Source organism: Patella vulgata, chromosome 4 (assembly GCF_932274485.2).
Source record: "Patella vulgata chromosome 4, xgPatVulg1.2, whole genome shotgun sequence".
NCBI classification, from domain to species: domain Eukaryota; kingdom Metazoa; phylum Mollusca; class Gastropoda; family Patellidae; genus Patella; species Patella vulgata.
The window spans coordinates 12378709-12394024 of record NC_065882.2 but is presented as its reverse complement, the minus strand read 5'-3'; the positions used below and the strand labels follow the sequence as shown (position 1 = coordinate 12394024).

Here is a 15316-nt window from a genome sequence, read left to right as displayed (position 1 = left end):
TTATGCCCGGGGAAGCAATTGAACTGTCAAGGATTCAATGTGTGCACGCCAACACGTACAGGACCCCCGGTTTTCACACCATTCGAAGGACTATAGACGTTTTTCCTTGGCAGGTCCTCCGTTATGCACCACTGCTAAGTGGAAAAAAAAACGCCGGAAACCAACCACAGAGGAACTTTCTCCAGAAATATGAGCCAGTAGCCACCGCGGTCCCTTAGATATAATCTAATAAACTGTTTGAATTATATATCCAGTGTTCATTATCCCGATTGGTGCAGAAAAGTAGAAGTTAAACCCCATTTCATTCATTCATTTGAACTATATACGCGTAATACAAGGTATATAGTGTGGGGGATCATGGTGGTTAAGTGGGTAAGACGCTGGCTCGCTAGCCTGGAGGTCGGGTGTTCGATCCCTGCATTGGCCGAGAAAGTTCATCCAGATTTTCCGGCGTGGTTCTCCCTTGTCAGTGATGCAGGACGGAGGGCCTGACAAGGACAGCTGTCCAGTCGTTCGGATGGGACGAAAATCCGAGGTCGCGTGTACACATTGGCGTGCACTTAAAAGATCCCTTGACAGTTGGAATTCGATATAAGAGTAGGCCGTAGTGCCGCTGGCCGGGCAAAATTTCCCTCCTAGCACACTGTATGGCGTATGCCCGTCTTCATTAGCCCAGTTCGGAGCAAAACAGTAGGACGTTAAACCCCATTTCATTTCATTTCATTTATCTGGATTTCTATGTCAGTGAATCGTTACTGTTTTCAAGTTGTCTGATTGACTGACTAAGAATCAATAGTCCAAACGCTGAGTTGGAGTCGGTTAAAGAGACATCAATATTAATCTGTCGTCAGTTTAAGCGTTTCTTAGAAACACAGAGAAAGATAATGGGGTTAAACACATCAATCCAACGAATATAGGATGCGGGGTGGTTAAAGATACATTATGTAAGATTTAGATAAAGAGCTAGCCATTCTTGCTTTAATAGTTCGAAAATAGAAAATGCGAAATGAATATACCGGTATTGAAAATTTCATTCATATTACTCCACTGCGAGCGAAGTCCTTTGAAGATTTGACAAGATGTGTGCATTTATTGCAACTACCGTACTGGTTGTTCGAATCTAAGCTTCGCATCTCCATTTTTAAATTAAATCAAAATATGGCTGAACCGTTCTGATCTACTTAATATTTACCTCATAAACTATCGATGCCATCTGATTGGTCCGATTTTCATTAGATTTTGAATCCGATCTGCCGTTCAACGGCCGCAATGATTAGCCATAAAAATGGATAATCGACACTTTGTTTATTATCGTATCAAATAACAATGACAATTGAGGCTATCAAAATGGGTATTTCTCGTGTCAGAGTGGAGTAATTTGACCGACATTATCAGCATATTCCCGTTACATTATCTATTTTTAACTATTACAGCAAGAACTGCCAGCTCTTTATCTAATCTTCTTGTAGTTAAAAAGCGATCAAAATTGTTAACTTTATGTTAGAAGTATAAAATATGGTGTCAAAGTACTGTGAATTATGCGGATCATTTTAGGATTCGGGTCACTTCTAAGACCTTTTTCCCGCGGGGTATTCAACGTCTGGTAATTCCACGCCCGTAGAAGGCAGATTTGAGGAATGAACTGGTCTTTCCTCGCCGATGGCATTCATTGTTTCATTCCTTTGATACTAGCAGCCACGGTGACTCAGTCAGTAAGGCGCCGAAGTTTTGAGAGTTCAATGTCCAAACTGCTCAAATAACGCATTTAATTTTTATTTCTCTTAAGAACGGAAGAAATATTCGAAATGAAATGAAATGGGGTTTAATGTTCTGCTCCGACTGGGCTAATGAAGACGGGTGTGCTATGAGTGAAATATTGCCCGGACAGTGGCGCTACTGTCCACTCTTATATCGAATTCCAACTGCCAATGGATCTTTTATGTGCACGGAAATGTGCACCACTGACAAGGGGAAACCACGCCGGGAAATCCCGATTACCTTTCTCGGCCAACCCGCAACCTCCAACCTAGCGAGCCAGCATCTTACGCAATTAGCCACCGTAAGAAATATTCGAAACTTGTGGCATATTATATTACTGGAAACAACATTAGGTCGTGTATTATTAGATACAATATGAATCAGCAGAATTAAATAACCCGCAGCAAGTTTCCACATGAGAACAAACTTAATTAGAGAACTTCTGTCTACTCTCCAGGCATAATATCTCCACCAAATATAATACATATTAGCATATCAAACAAAGGAGATGAATTTATTTATATAAGCTTCGTGGATTTTTTTAAAATCCAGTATATCATTATTGTATATATTTACATTGTTTGTGCACGTACCAGATCGTGGACTCAATCCTATCGTAACGCATCGCACGGCAGTGTGAACCTAGCATAATGTGTGACGTGGATAATAAATCGAATTAAAATACAGATGTGGCGTCACCCTTTGATGTTGGCGTACCATTATTTCAAATAATCGTACGGGCAACTATCCAATCGTACATTATTTATACTAGTGAAATATTGGACTGTAAAAGCACGTGCGGAGTGTCTGTACTTTAAGTCGTTTTATGGTCTCGAGCTTAAAGACATTGCGTAATATATTGTAGAAACACTTGGGCCTACGGCTTTCTTGTTTGTTGTTACAATATATTACTTAATGTCTCGCTCTCGACCATTAAACAATACCTAAAATATGGTATTAACAATCAATAATCGACTGGAGTGCAATAGGGTTTAAAGTCTTGTCAACACATAGAATTGGTCTTTTTCAGACTAACATCTAATAAATATCATTTCTATGGATACGTGTACACAGCATTGTGCCTAGATAGCGTCGCTTCGGTTTATACCCTTCTTCGAATACCAACTACCAAGGGATCTTTTATGTGCACGTCAATGTGCCCGTCAAGAGATTCTTCTCGAACCCGGGATATTCTAGTGGCTAGGTCAGTGTCCTACCGCTATCCACGGATAAAGATTTGTAATGAAAGGAACTCGGATTAAGCATACTTGTTAAAATGGACAGCTGAGCTCTTTAATCTGCATCCAAAACAACATTGTCGACTAGCAACCCACGGGGCCTAAAGGCGCATCGTGGGGAGTTTGTTTGTCAACGAGATCCGCAGGAATCAGTGCCTCCCCTCGTTCGGCGCGCGATAAGATGAATCCGGTAATCTCTTGGTTAGTTAGTCTTACTCACCGAACCACCGTGTTTTTAAGTAAAATATAGATAAATATCTCTTGAAGTCTGTCATATGTTTTATAGTTACCAACTGGTCTTGATTGATTATAAACATTCTCAAGTTCATAGTAAGTACTCATATATAAATAAACAGTGTATTGTTTATGGAGTACTCGTGTATGTATATATAATTAAATATGGTTTCAAGGCTAGGTTCTGTACGCAGCTTGGCTCGGTACCTTATTTATATACTTACAGAAAACATCTGAACGCTTTGCAAGTAAATTACTTGGTCAACGCAATAGTCACACGAGAGAGAGGGAGAGAGAGAGTGAGAGAGAGAGAGAGAGAGAGAGAGAGGGGGCAGACACAGAGAGAGGGGGGAGAGTTTAACATCTACACAACGCCAATTGGGCAAATTCAGGACGAGAGAGAGAGAGAGAGAGAGAGAGCAACACGGTATGTTGGCTTTAGACATAATTATATAAGCGTGCGCGCGCTGTATCATAAAGTCTGTCATTGAGTCGACTGGCGTGGTTTCGAATTCCCGGTTGTACGTGACAAGGAGTAGGGTCGCCTGTCCAACCTCGTGGGTTTTCTCCGGGTCCTCCGGTTTCCTCCCACTGCTAAAGACCCCTGCGCGCAAGCGAATTATTGAAATAAAATTAAACCATATGTTAGTCCCGAAATGACCTAGTGTGTGTCGAGTGGACGTTAAACCCCATTTCTTTCTCTCTCTTCCTTTAATTAATGATTTAATCATATTGTACTTGCCTCAATTCACTTAATCGGATTTTATTTTTGACGGTATCAAAGAGGTTCGACTTCATTGATGTTGAATAATTTATTTCAGTGTGCGTGCTGCAACAAGAGACGGTTGGTTTGTTCTATTTCATTAAATTAGTTAAATATACGGTTTGTGAATACAAATGCCTTTTGGTCTAGGCAATGTCCCTGGAATTTGTATTCCCTATCCAACTCAAAGTAAATAACACCAATGACACTTTTCCCATCAGGCATTGTACAAAATATCGGGTGCACCAATTTCACGTCTAGAAAATACTAACACCACTGGGATACAATGTCAGGATTATCTGGCATCCTAGAATTGTGATGCACTCCTTCCTACTGACACTGCATTGGCCGAGAAAGTTCACCCGGATTTTCCGACGTGGTTTCCCCTTGTCAGTGGTGAAGAACGGAGGGCCTGACAAGGACAGCTGTCTAGTCCTTCGGATGAGACGAAAAACCGAGGTCCCGTGTATACATTCGAATGCACGTAAAAGATCTCTTGGCAGTTGGAATTCGATGTAAAAGTAGGCGATAGTGCCGCTGCCCGGGCAACATTTCCCTCATAGCACACTGTATGGCGTATGCCCGTCTTCATTAGCCCAGTATCGGAGCAGAACAGTAGGACGTTAAACCCCATTTCATTTTATTTCATTTCCAACTGACAAGGGAGAAACCAGACTGAAAAATCCCGAGGAACTTTCTCGTCCAACACCGGGATCGAACCCGCGTCTTACCCATTTAGCCATCGTAAGAAATATCCGAAACTTGCGGCGTGTCATATCAGGAGTTTTGTACTACTGGAAACAACATTAGGTCATGTATTAATAGATGCAAAATGAATCAGCAGAATTAAATAACCCGCAGCAAGATTATTTTGTGCAGTTTCCACATGATAGGAACCACGAAGTTACACGATATAAATGATATTTATACAAATAAAAATTCATACTCAAAATTAATTTAAATACACAATAGCAAATATTCTTGTGGCACATAACTCTGATACAACGTTTGGGAAATATTCTCCCCTTTTCTTGGATTGTTTCCCTTATTGTTAGTTGGTTTTCATTTTGAGTGAAACTTGTATCTCTACAGGGTGGGGATTGTACAGTGGGGGGAATGCTCACTGTCCGCGGGTTCATTAGTCCACCGATATCCTATTATTAGGCTCAGGGTTCATTAGTCCACCGATATCCTATTATTAGGGTCAGGGTTCAGTAGTCCACCGATATCCTATTATTAGGGTTAGGGTTGGGTTAGGGCTAGGGTTCATTAGTCCACCAATATCTATTATTAGGGTTAGATTTATTGATACCTATATTTATAGTATTCTTATAGTGGCGGACTAGTGCACCCGCGGACTAATGGACCCCTCTCGAACAGTGCAGTGAAGGCTTACGACCGCCCGCCGGGTCCATTACTTGAATTGATATATACGTTTGGATTTTTTCAAATGCCTATAAGTATATTCCGTGTATATTATGTGCCTTGCCCACAAATTTGTGTTGTGCAATTGTTTATGTGTGGGGCAACTCTTACTAAAAGAATAAATGAAAAAATTAAATTTATACAAATACTAATATAGGATTAAGCTGTGATTATGTGTGGGTGTTCCAGTCCTCCTGCATTTACTGATAGAATAACAGAAAAATTGAATTCTTGTAGTCAAATTATTTAAACAGGATTAAGTTGTGAGAAATTTGATATTTTCCACACAATGCATATCGTGCATCGTTACTTTAAACTACTGACACACATATAATCATTTTTCGTGTCTTTTCCGTCGCCACCATGCTTCTAACTGTTCTTAATTTATCACACTCACATCCAGAAATTTACCAATATGCATAAAAAATGCCCCGAAGTATCTATCAATCTGTCCATTTCGTTTGTGTATGGAAATGACATCTGAAACCCAGATCGACGTTTTAATCTTACAGTCAGTGTCCTGCATCATCAGCTGTCTAATGGTAAAAACTTATGTCACTGCCAAGGGTATTAGATATTATCTTTATCAGATGTCATCAATCAAAATGACTTCACACATGGAAAGTTCATGATAGTCAACAAGTCGTTGGACAAATTGCAGGAATCTTCGGTCTACCTAACACCGCCCACTGACCCACGTGTTCGCTCCAGGATAAGTACATTAAAGGGTAAACAACTCTAATGTCACTATCTGTAAGGTTACTAGATTATCTCCCACCCCTCGATAAGAATATCAAAGGGTCAACAACTCTAATGTCACTATTTGTAAGGTTACTAGATTATCTGCCACCCGTCGATAAGCACATCAAAGGGTCAACAACTCTAATGTCACTATCTGTAAGGTTACTAGATTATCTGCCACCCCTCGATAAGTACATCAAGGGGACAACAACTCTAATGTCACTAGATTCAACAACTCTTAAGGTTACTGATTAACTGTCACCAAAAGATAAGTACATGTACATCACAGGGTCGACAACTCTAATGTCACTAGACTATTTGCCACCGAAGGATAAATACATCAAAGTGTAAATACCTCTAATGTTACCAGATTTTCTGGTATCACATTTATTTGGTATTAGGCCAGTGGCGTGTCTACGATGGCATGTAGGGCATGTGCCCAGGGCGCTACTTGAAGGGGGTGCCACTGAGAGGTTCCATTCTCCTGCATAAGCTATATACAACACATACTTGCGGGCCCGACCTTCATTAGCCCAATAGAAGCAAAACAGTAGGACGTTAAACCTCATTCATTTCATTTCATACTCATGGACGAATAAATTAGTAATTGTTTTCCATAGTTTATAGCACACTTCATTATCCCGGTCAGTGAAGAAAACTAAAAGTCATTAACCCTTATTTCGTTTTCCTTCCTCTGTGATTCTTTAAGAGAAACCTGCTGAAACTATTGATTTGTTAATTGCATTAATATAATTAATATTCCAACCTAATTTGATTATAGCCCGGACTGGAATACCTCTGTTGTCTATTGTTTATTAATATGCGGGGGGTGGATGGCTGTGCGTGGTTGTATTAATCGTACTCTAATATTTTCATAATCATGAAATAAAATGATATAGTAGGACAAATAAACAGAAGTCTCTGTTGGATGGCTGTGTGTGGTTGTATTAATTGTACTCTAATATTTTCATAATCATGAAATAAAATGATATAGTAGGACAAATAAACAGAAGTCTCTTGATGTTGATAGAGCACGTTCCTTTGGGAATCATTGTGGTGCATGTGTGTGTTGGGGTGTGGGACGAGAATAGCGTTTGGTGCAGAATAGTAGGATGTGAAACTCCTATTCATTTCATTTCATTTCATTTATAAAAATAACAATACGTGCCACGATGGCTAAGTGAGTAAGATGCTGGCGCTCGCTAGCCTGGAGATCGTCGAGAAAGTTCATGGGGATTTTCCGACGTGGTTTACCCTTGTCAGTGGTGTAGAACGGAGTGCCTGACAAGGATAGCTGTCTAGTCCTTCGGATGGGACGAATAACCGCGGTCCCGTGTACACATTGGCGTGCACGTAAAAGATCCACTGACAGTTGGAATTCGATATAAGAGTAAGCCGGGCTAAATGTCCCTCATAGCACACTGTATGGCGTATGCTCGTCTTCATTAGCCCAACCGGATCAGAACAGTAGGACGGTAAACTCCATTTCATTTCATTTCACGTAGATATATAACTGTATGGTGTATATATGCACGTCGTTATTATCTCTGTTGGGACTAGAAAGTAGGACATTGTATTTCACGTCAGTAATTGGACTATGGTTAACCAATGTTCTAACTTCTAGCACTGACCCTAGTTTGTCAAGACTATTCCTGATTGATGAAACTTCTAAACCAATTATCAACCAAACGCAAGTGACCGTGGTGTGGCTGCTGTTCATAATTTGTAACTTTTCGGAAACATTAAATTGTACTCTAAACGCTAAAATGTACTTATTTAACTAAGAAACAAAATCAAAACGATAGATAAAATATTTGTTATTCAGTAAAAATCCAGGGGCCTGTTTCACGAAATTTTAACTAAAATAAAATCCAAATTTTAGTAATTTGATTGGATAATATTAGACTGATTGTAGTGCTTAGCCAATCAAAATTGAAGTATCTACTAAAATTTGGATTTTATCTTTAGTTAACAATTCGTGAAACAGGACACAGTGATATAATATATTTAGATAAAATTTAGGGGCGTTTTGACTTAGCTTAATTTTGGCCGTTTTGGTAATGCTAGGTTCCCACTATCACGATTCGTGCTACGATTGAAATGGTGGTTTTAATCGTGGGGTACCCGTGGTGATCCTATCAGGTCTTAGGAGGGCCTGACAAATACAGCTGTCTAGTCGTTCGGATGGAATAAAAAAAAACGAGGTCCCGTGTACACATTGGCGTGCACGTAAAGTATTCTCTGACAGTTGGAATTCGATATAAGAGTAGGCCGTAGTGCCACTATCCGGGAAAAATTTCCCTGAAAACAACACACTGTATGGCGTATGCCCGTCTTGATTGGCCCAGTCGGAGCAGAACAATAGGACGTTAAACCCATTTCAATTCCATTTCCTGTTACAAAATATCGACACCATAACTAAAAGTTCTAAATTGATTCTGAATATTATGATTTTTTTTCACATTAATCATCCCTTTCTAATATTTTTCTAATTTTCTCGATTTGTTGGTTTGGCTGTGATTTTTTGTCTCCTTGATTGTAAAATAATTTATAACTTATTCAAATACACTATTAATATAATATTCCCGCGTGTACTGGGATGAGCGATTGACACAGAATGAATGCTAAGTATCAATTAATTATTTTCATCATTAAATAGCCATTAGAGAGATGTTTTTGATCAAAAACTATCGGCTGTTTAATTCATCATTTAGAACATCGGTCTAGTCCAATATTATGGAAGACCAAACAGCTCTTTATTCAGTGTTCTTAATTCTTAATTCATAGTCCTTAAAGATACATTATGGGAGATTCGATAGATAACGAGTTGGCAATTCTCACTATAATAGTTAAAAACTAGATAATGTAAAGACAATTTTCTGAAAATTTCATTCAAATTGATCCACTATGGTCTGGATAGGTTTATTAATGTCTAATTAATAGATTAGATAACATTTCAGGCCTAAAGAAAGACCTGCAATAGGCAGATTTAGCTCTTGCATAATGCATGTTTAATTCTTATTTCTCCATTTGTTGTCGCATTTCGACATTTAAACAACATTTTAATTTAGAATATTTTTTTGATTTACTAAAATGATTTTTATCTTTATATTAAAATAAAATTAAATTAAACAAAAATACATTTTACAAATCTGATATGACAAATGTCTATTTTGTAAAACAAATATGGTTTTTAAGATACAAATGTTAATTTTATTATACAAATGTCGAAATACGACAACAAATGAAGAAATAAGAATTAAGGATTATGAATTAAGAAATAAGGACTAACAAAACTGAATAAAGAGCTGTTTGGTCTTCCATACAATATCTCATTTTATATTTTCCATTGGAACAGCATTGAAATCTTCTTTAAATGGAAATTTCATAACCCCTTTTGTATACACGAAACGGGAGAGGGAGAGAGTGAGAGAGAGAGAGAGAGAGAGGGAGAGAGAGTTAGAGAGAGAGATGGGGTTAACCATCCACACAACACCAACTAGGCAATTTCGGGACTAAAATATGGTTTATTTTTATAGGCGGATTGGGTCTCAAGAGATGGAAGGAAACGGAAGAACCCGATAAAAAAACACGAGGTTAAACAGGTAACCCTACTCACACCACGTGTTCTTAGACAACAAGTACGATCGTACCATGGAGCAGGAACTAACCAGGTTGTTGGATGAAATTCAAAAATCTAATTCATTATATCGATGCAGAATTGTTCAAAGAAGAAGCTTTGAAATTTGAAGTAAGATTAGGCCGTAGCGCCGCTGTCCAGGCAAAATTTTCCTTATAGCACGTGGTAGGGCGTATATCGTTTTTATTAGCCCAGTCGTATGACGTTAAACCCCATTTTACTTTGCACAGTGTAAAACATAATATATATATATATATATATATATATATATATATGTAACACATTCAGGACACACACACACGGACCCTCGGTTTTTCGTCCCATCCCAACGACTAGACGCTGTTCGCCTTGCTTGAAAAATTAAAAGGAAAAAAAAAAACTATTAATAATATTCGTATAAGGACCGTAGACGGCCACATATTAACTAATAAAAATAAGTTTATTGTATATTCTATAATTAAGATATATTACCTATGATCTATATGACGTCAGACGTTTTGATAAATATGTCTGTCTGGTGTCACGACAGTTTCACAAAAATCATCATTCTGAAAATATAGAAACATTTTTATCTAAAGATCTGGAAACAATTTGATGAAAATTGGTCTGTGGCAGACGATCAACTGATTAGCAGCAGTCGACTGTAAAATGTATTATAACACTGAGTCGAGAACTAGTTCTTGGATATTCAATCGGCATTCTTCGATAAATTCCGATAATTCCTGAAGTGACTGGATTTATCATCGGACATCTTACAGTCGGAGATGTTCAATCGACACTTCGAGTACGGCATCATTACACCGATTAAACTCTACTGTACACTGGGGACTGATATTAAATACGTTAGTGCGTTTTTCGCTGAACTGAAATGAAATGGGGTTTGAAGAGAGAAATGAAATGGAATGAAATGGAGTTTAACGTCCTACTGTTCTGCTCCGAACTGGGCTAATGACGACGGGCATATGCCATACAGTGTGCCATACTGTGTGCTATGGGGAAATTTCGCCCGGACAGCAGCGCTACGGCCTACTCTTATATCGAAATCCAAGTTCCAAGGGATCTTTTACGTGCACGCCAATGTGTACACGGGACCTCGGGCTTTCGTCCTATCCGACCGACTAGACAGCTGTCCTTATCAAGCATTCCGTACTGCATCACTGACAACGGGGAAGCACGTCGGGAAATTTGGATGAACTTTCACGGTCAATGCAGGGATCGAACACCCGACCTACAGGCTAGCGAACCAGCGTCTTGCCCACTTGTTCAGAGAGAGATAGACCGAGAAATGTGGTTTCACGTCCGTAACGCCGCATTTAGTGCCCAAATTTCACTCTTTAAGTTAGTATGTATCACAAAATATACTCTTCAAGAGCATGCCACGACGAATTGCTGAATGTCCGAGGATTGGTGGAGCAATTACTCATTATTAAGACAAAAATCAAAAACGTCCATTTTCACTTTTAACAGTGTATCTCTTTGCGAGTAAAATGGGGTCGTCAGCTAAGCCGCCCATATGAACTGTTTCATGTGTAGGCAATTGGCCTGTTATTAACATACACTGGTTACCTCTAATAAAAACAGCAGTGCATTTCCGCAGTTTTGTATTGTTTCTGAATATCCCATACTTTTTTGGATGAGTATATAATCGATAGACCCGACACAACGCCTTATATTATTTCTAAATATAAAACATTCATTGTATAGGAATAGAGTGAGGAAATAACTGATAAACACGCAGGTCATATTTAATACATGTTATTTTGAACATAATATTGGTTAAAGTAGGCAAGCTGTAGTCCATACTTCATCACGGTATAAACAAACTTATAAATCAACTAGGTTATATTGTAAACACGAGAGAGAGAGAGAGAGAGAGAGAAGAGAGAGAGAGAGAGAGAGAGAGAGCGAGAGAGAGAGAGAGAAATGGGGTTTAACGTCCACTCGACACAAACTAGGTAATTTCGGGACTAACTTATGGTTCTATTTTATTTTAATAATTCGCTTGCGCGTAGGGGTGTTTAGCAGTGGGAGGGAACCGGAGGACCGGAGAAAACCCACGAAGTTGGACAGGCGACCCTACTCCTTGTCACGTACAACCGGGGAATCGAAACCACGCCAGTTGACGATGATAGACCTTATGATATAGCGCGCACGTGCTAACCATTCGGGCATCCACACCCCCCCCCCACCCACACCCCATCCCCCGGTCACATGATTCAACCTTCGAATGTACATCATGGGTTGGTGGAGTTCAGTAGGACGTTAAATCTCATTTCATTTCATTTTCTTATTCAAAATGTATTAAAGTATAATCGATACAACCATGCCACTATAAATTCGCTTCTGTAGGCAAATATACCGTTTTATAGAGAAATGGAAATATGACTGTTATGGATCACAATAAAGCAAGTAGTTGATATGACGACCATCAAAAAAACCGATAGAAATGAAATAAAAAGGTGTTTAACGTTCTGCTTTTCTACACCGACTTGATTAATGAAGATGGGCATATGACACACAGTGTGCTATGGGGGATTTAACTTCCACACAACATCTACGAAGTAACTCTACTCCCACGTGTCCTTAGACACAGGGTTTAGCATCCACACAACACTAACCAGGTTTACACGAGATAAAGTAGACACGCTGTAGCCTATTCTCCCATACTAAACTTAGGCTGCATGTCTAGTAAGCTCCGCTTTGGGAACAGACATTAAGCTAGTTGACCGACATTTTATTCGAAAACATTAAGTATACTTCGAGAACATTGTTACTAAAATGGAGCAAGTTTATTTAGTCTTTGTGTTTATGACAGATGAGTAGAAACGCATTTCGAAACAATATCCTAATTTTTGGATATGGTGGCCATTTAGGGCAGAGATCTATTCTCAAAGTATGAAGTAGACGGATCTCTGTGTGCAGAATGGTATTCTTCCTCACCATGTAAACAAACTTATAGTTTAACCAGTCTATATTGTAAACACACTCGTTGAATTTATTAAAGTGAAAATAAAATTTTCACGGCATAATCCACGTTAAATTGTACCCAAGTTGATTATTTAACATATAATTAAAGATGCATTATGCAAGAGCTAAATCTGCCTATTGCAGGTTGTTTCTGAGAACATGCGCTGTTTGGGTTAGTACCCTGACATAGATTAGGACTTTTTATGCTGGGGGTGCGTAGCTCTAATACGGCGAAGCACAGCACTCTCACAAACGGATTAGAACATCCAAGGTTGGAGTAAAGATTAACTTATCCAATTCAAAGCAATTAGTCAATTTAGATAAATAATTACATGTATACACTTCAAATGTTATATAAACTATTATTTGGACATTCATTCACATGACAAGCCCATAATCAACTCTCTAGACCATCGGATCGCCTAGATATTGAATGGATTAAAACATTCGCTTCATATAATATTTTAACACCAGAATGGATAATCGAGAATTTATTATCGAGGCAACGATACTTGACATTGACAAAATTACATTTATCTCATAATGTTACTCAGAATCGGTTAATTTGACGGAAATTTTCAATATATTCATTTTTCATTATCTATTATAACAAGAACGACAAGCACTATATCTAACTCTTACATACCGTATCTTTAAACATAACAAGAGATGAGAATAGATAGACTAGAAATAGGTTTAGATTTTATCTAGAGAACAATATTTCTCACTAATAATAACAATCCGTCAAGATCTGCATTCGGCTTACATCTGTTTTTTGCTACTCAAGTGGATTTCCTATTAACCTTATTATAACTACCACAATAAGTAGAAGTTATCAATCCAATCTCCCGCCTTCATTAGAGCCGTCGGTGTAGAACAGTAGGATGTTAAACCCCATTTCATTTCAGTTCAATTCATTTGATCTTATTTCAATCCAATCTGAACGCTAAAATGGGAGCTTAACAAAGCCAAGAGTGAGCTGTAAGCCTTTCATAATGAAACCAAGATGCCTACTTGTGGGAGAGAATGTCCGCCCATCGAGAGGGTCACCAAGGTGGTACCACAGAGAAGGCGAGAAGGCCGTACGATAATATACGTCTATCGGGAAGGACAGAAATGAAATGAAATGAAATGGGACCTCGGTTTCTCGTCCCATCCGAACGAAAAATCATGGACTTAATCCGTTCTTCAACTACAAGTCAACGTTCCAGAATATCATATTTTATGATATTCTCGAACAATGATTAGATTACCCCATAGAAATATATACTGACTATTTCTATGGTTAAACAAAGTTTATAAAAATCTTAGTTTAAAATTTAGTCAGTTTTCCATAATATGACTGGTCAGAAAATCGGAGATTAAATCTATGATTAGCACTAATCTACTTCGGAAATATGGGCCCTAGTGATCTTCTAGTTCAGTTTTGTTGTTGAGCTTCAATGTTGTTTTGATGCATCGATCAAACCAAGAGGCATTTTGTATTCACAAACCGTAAATTATATTTAATGAAATGAATAAAATGAAGAAAAAGAGCAAATGTCACTAAGTTGATATACATTGGAATAAATTATTCAGTATTACAGGCGTTGTAACCTCTTCGATACAGGCCAACATGAAGTTATATGGCAGAATTTAAGAGATTTAGGAGCAGAACAGTAGGACGTTAAACTCCATTTCATTTCATTTCATTTAAGAGATTTAAGTGGAGCTATACATGATGTGTAGGAGCTGGCCCGATCCCAGTGATGGACTGAAATATGGTTTAACGTCCTCCTGTTCTGCTCCGAACTGGGCTAATGAAGACGGGCATATGCCATACAGTGTGCTATGAGGGAAATTTTGCCCGGGTAGTGGCACTATGGTCTACTACTATGAAATAGACAGAAAACAAGCTAACATAAAGTGCTTTTTCATACAATCAGGGGTCATAATCCAGGAAGTTACGGTCCGATATGTGCGAACATCGATAGGAAGAGAAGTTTGGGTTATAAGCATCCATTTCAAGAGAGAGAGAGAGAGAGAGGGGGGGGGGCTTTCCCGTTTGGATTCCCCTCTCGTCAGTGGTGAGGGACAAGGGGTCTGGCAAGAAAACACGAACAGATCCCGGCGTCCTGGTTAGTAAGCAAATGCCTTAATGAGTCTCCCCAACTGCTCCCTTGCCTCTTCGCCGCTAAAAATTTTCAGTTTATGCTGTTCAATTTTATTTCAATAATTCGCTTGCGCGTGAGGGTTTTTTTAGTAGTGGGAAGAAACCGGCGGATCTGGGAAAAACCCATGAGGTTGGACAGGCGACACTACTCCTTGTCACGTACGGGCGGGGAATCGAAACCACGGCACTTGACTAAATGACAGACCTTATGATGCAACGTGCACGCGTTAAACCATTCGGCCAGAAAACGTCTCACTTATAAAATAGAAGAAGAGTGATCTATAATACCCACTGATGTGCGAAATCGTTTTAAATGCCTCGCATAAACCGTTTCTCGTCACTAATAGAAATAACATAGCAGATCAAACTAAATCAACACATCATGCACCCCCCCACAC

At 38.8% G+C, this 15316-nt stretch overlaps 1 protein-coding gene and 1 long non-coding RNA gene across 2 annotated transcripts in view; one reads left to right on the top strand and one right to left on the bottom strand.

Moving 5' to 3' along the window:
* Positions 1-15316, bottom strand: part of LOC126819577 (uncharacterized) — a 52039-nt gene that overhangs the window by 7122 nt on the left and 29601 nt on the right. The window contains exon 2 of the long non-coding RNA XR_007679679.2: positions 10271-10347. This is a non-coding gene — a long non-coding RNA (uncharacterized LOC126819577). The remainder of the gene's footprint in view (positions 1-10270; positions 10348-15316) is intronic.
* The window catches only part of LOC126819553 (RING finger and CHY zinc finger domain-containing protein 1), a 96616-nt gene that overhangs the window by 60274 nt on the left and 21026 nt on the right, over positions 1-15316 (top strand). The gene's annotated exons all lie outside the window — the stretch shown is intronic.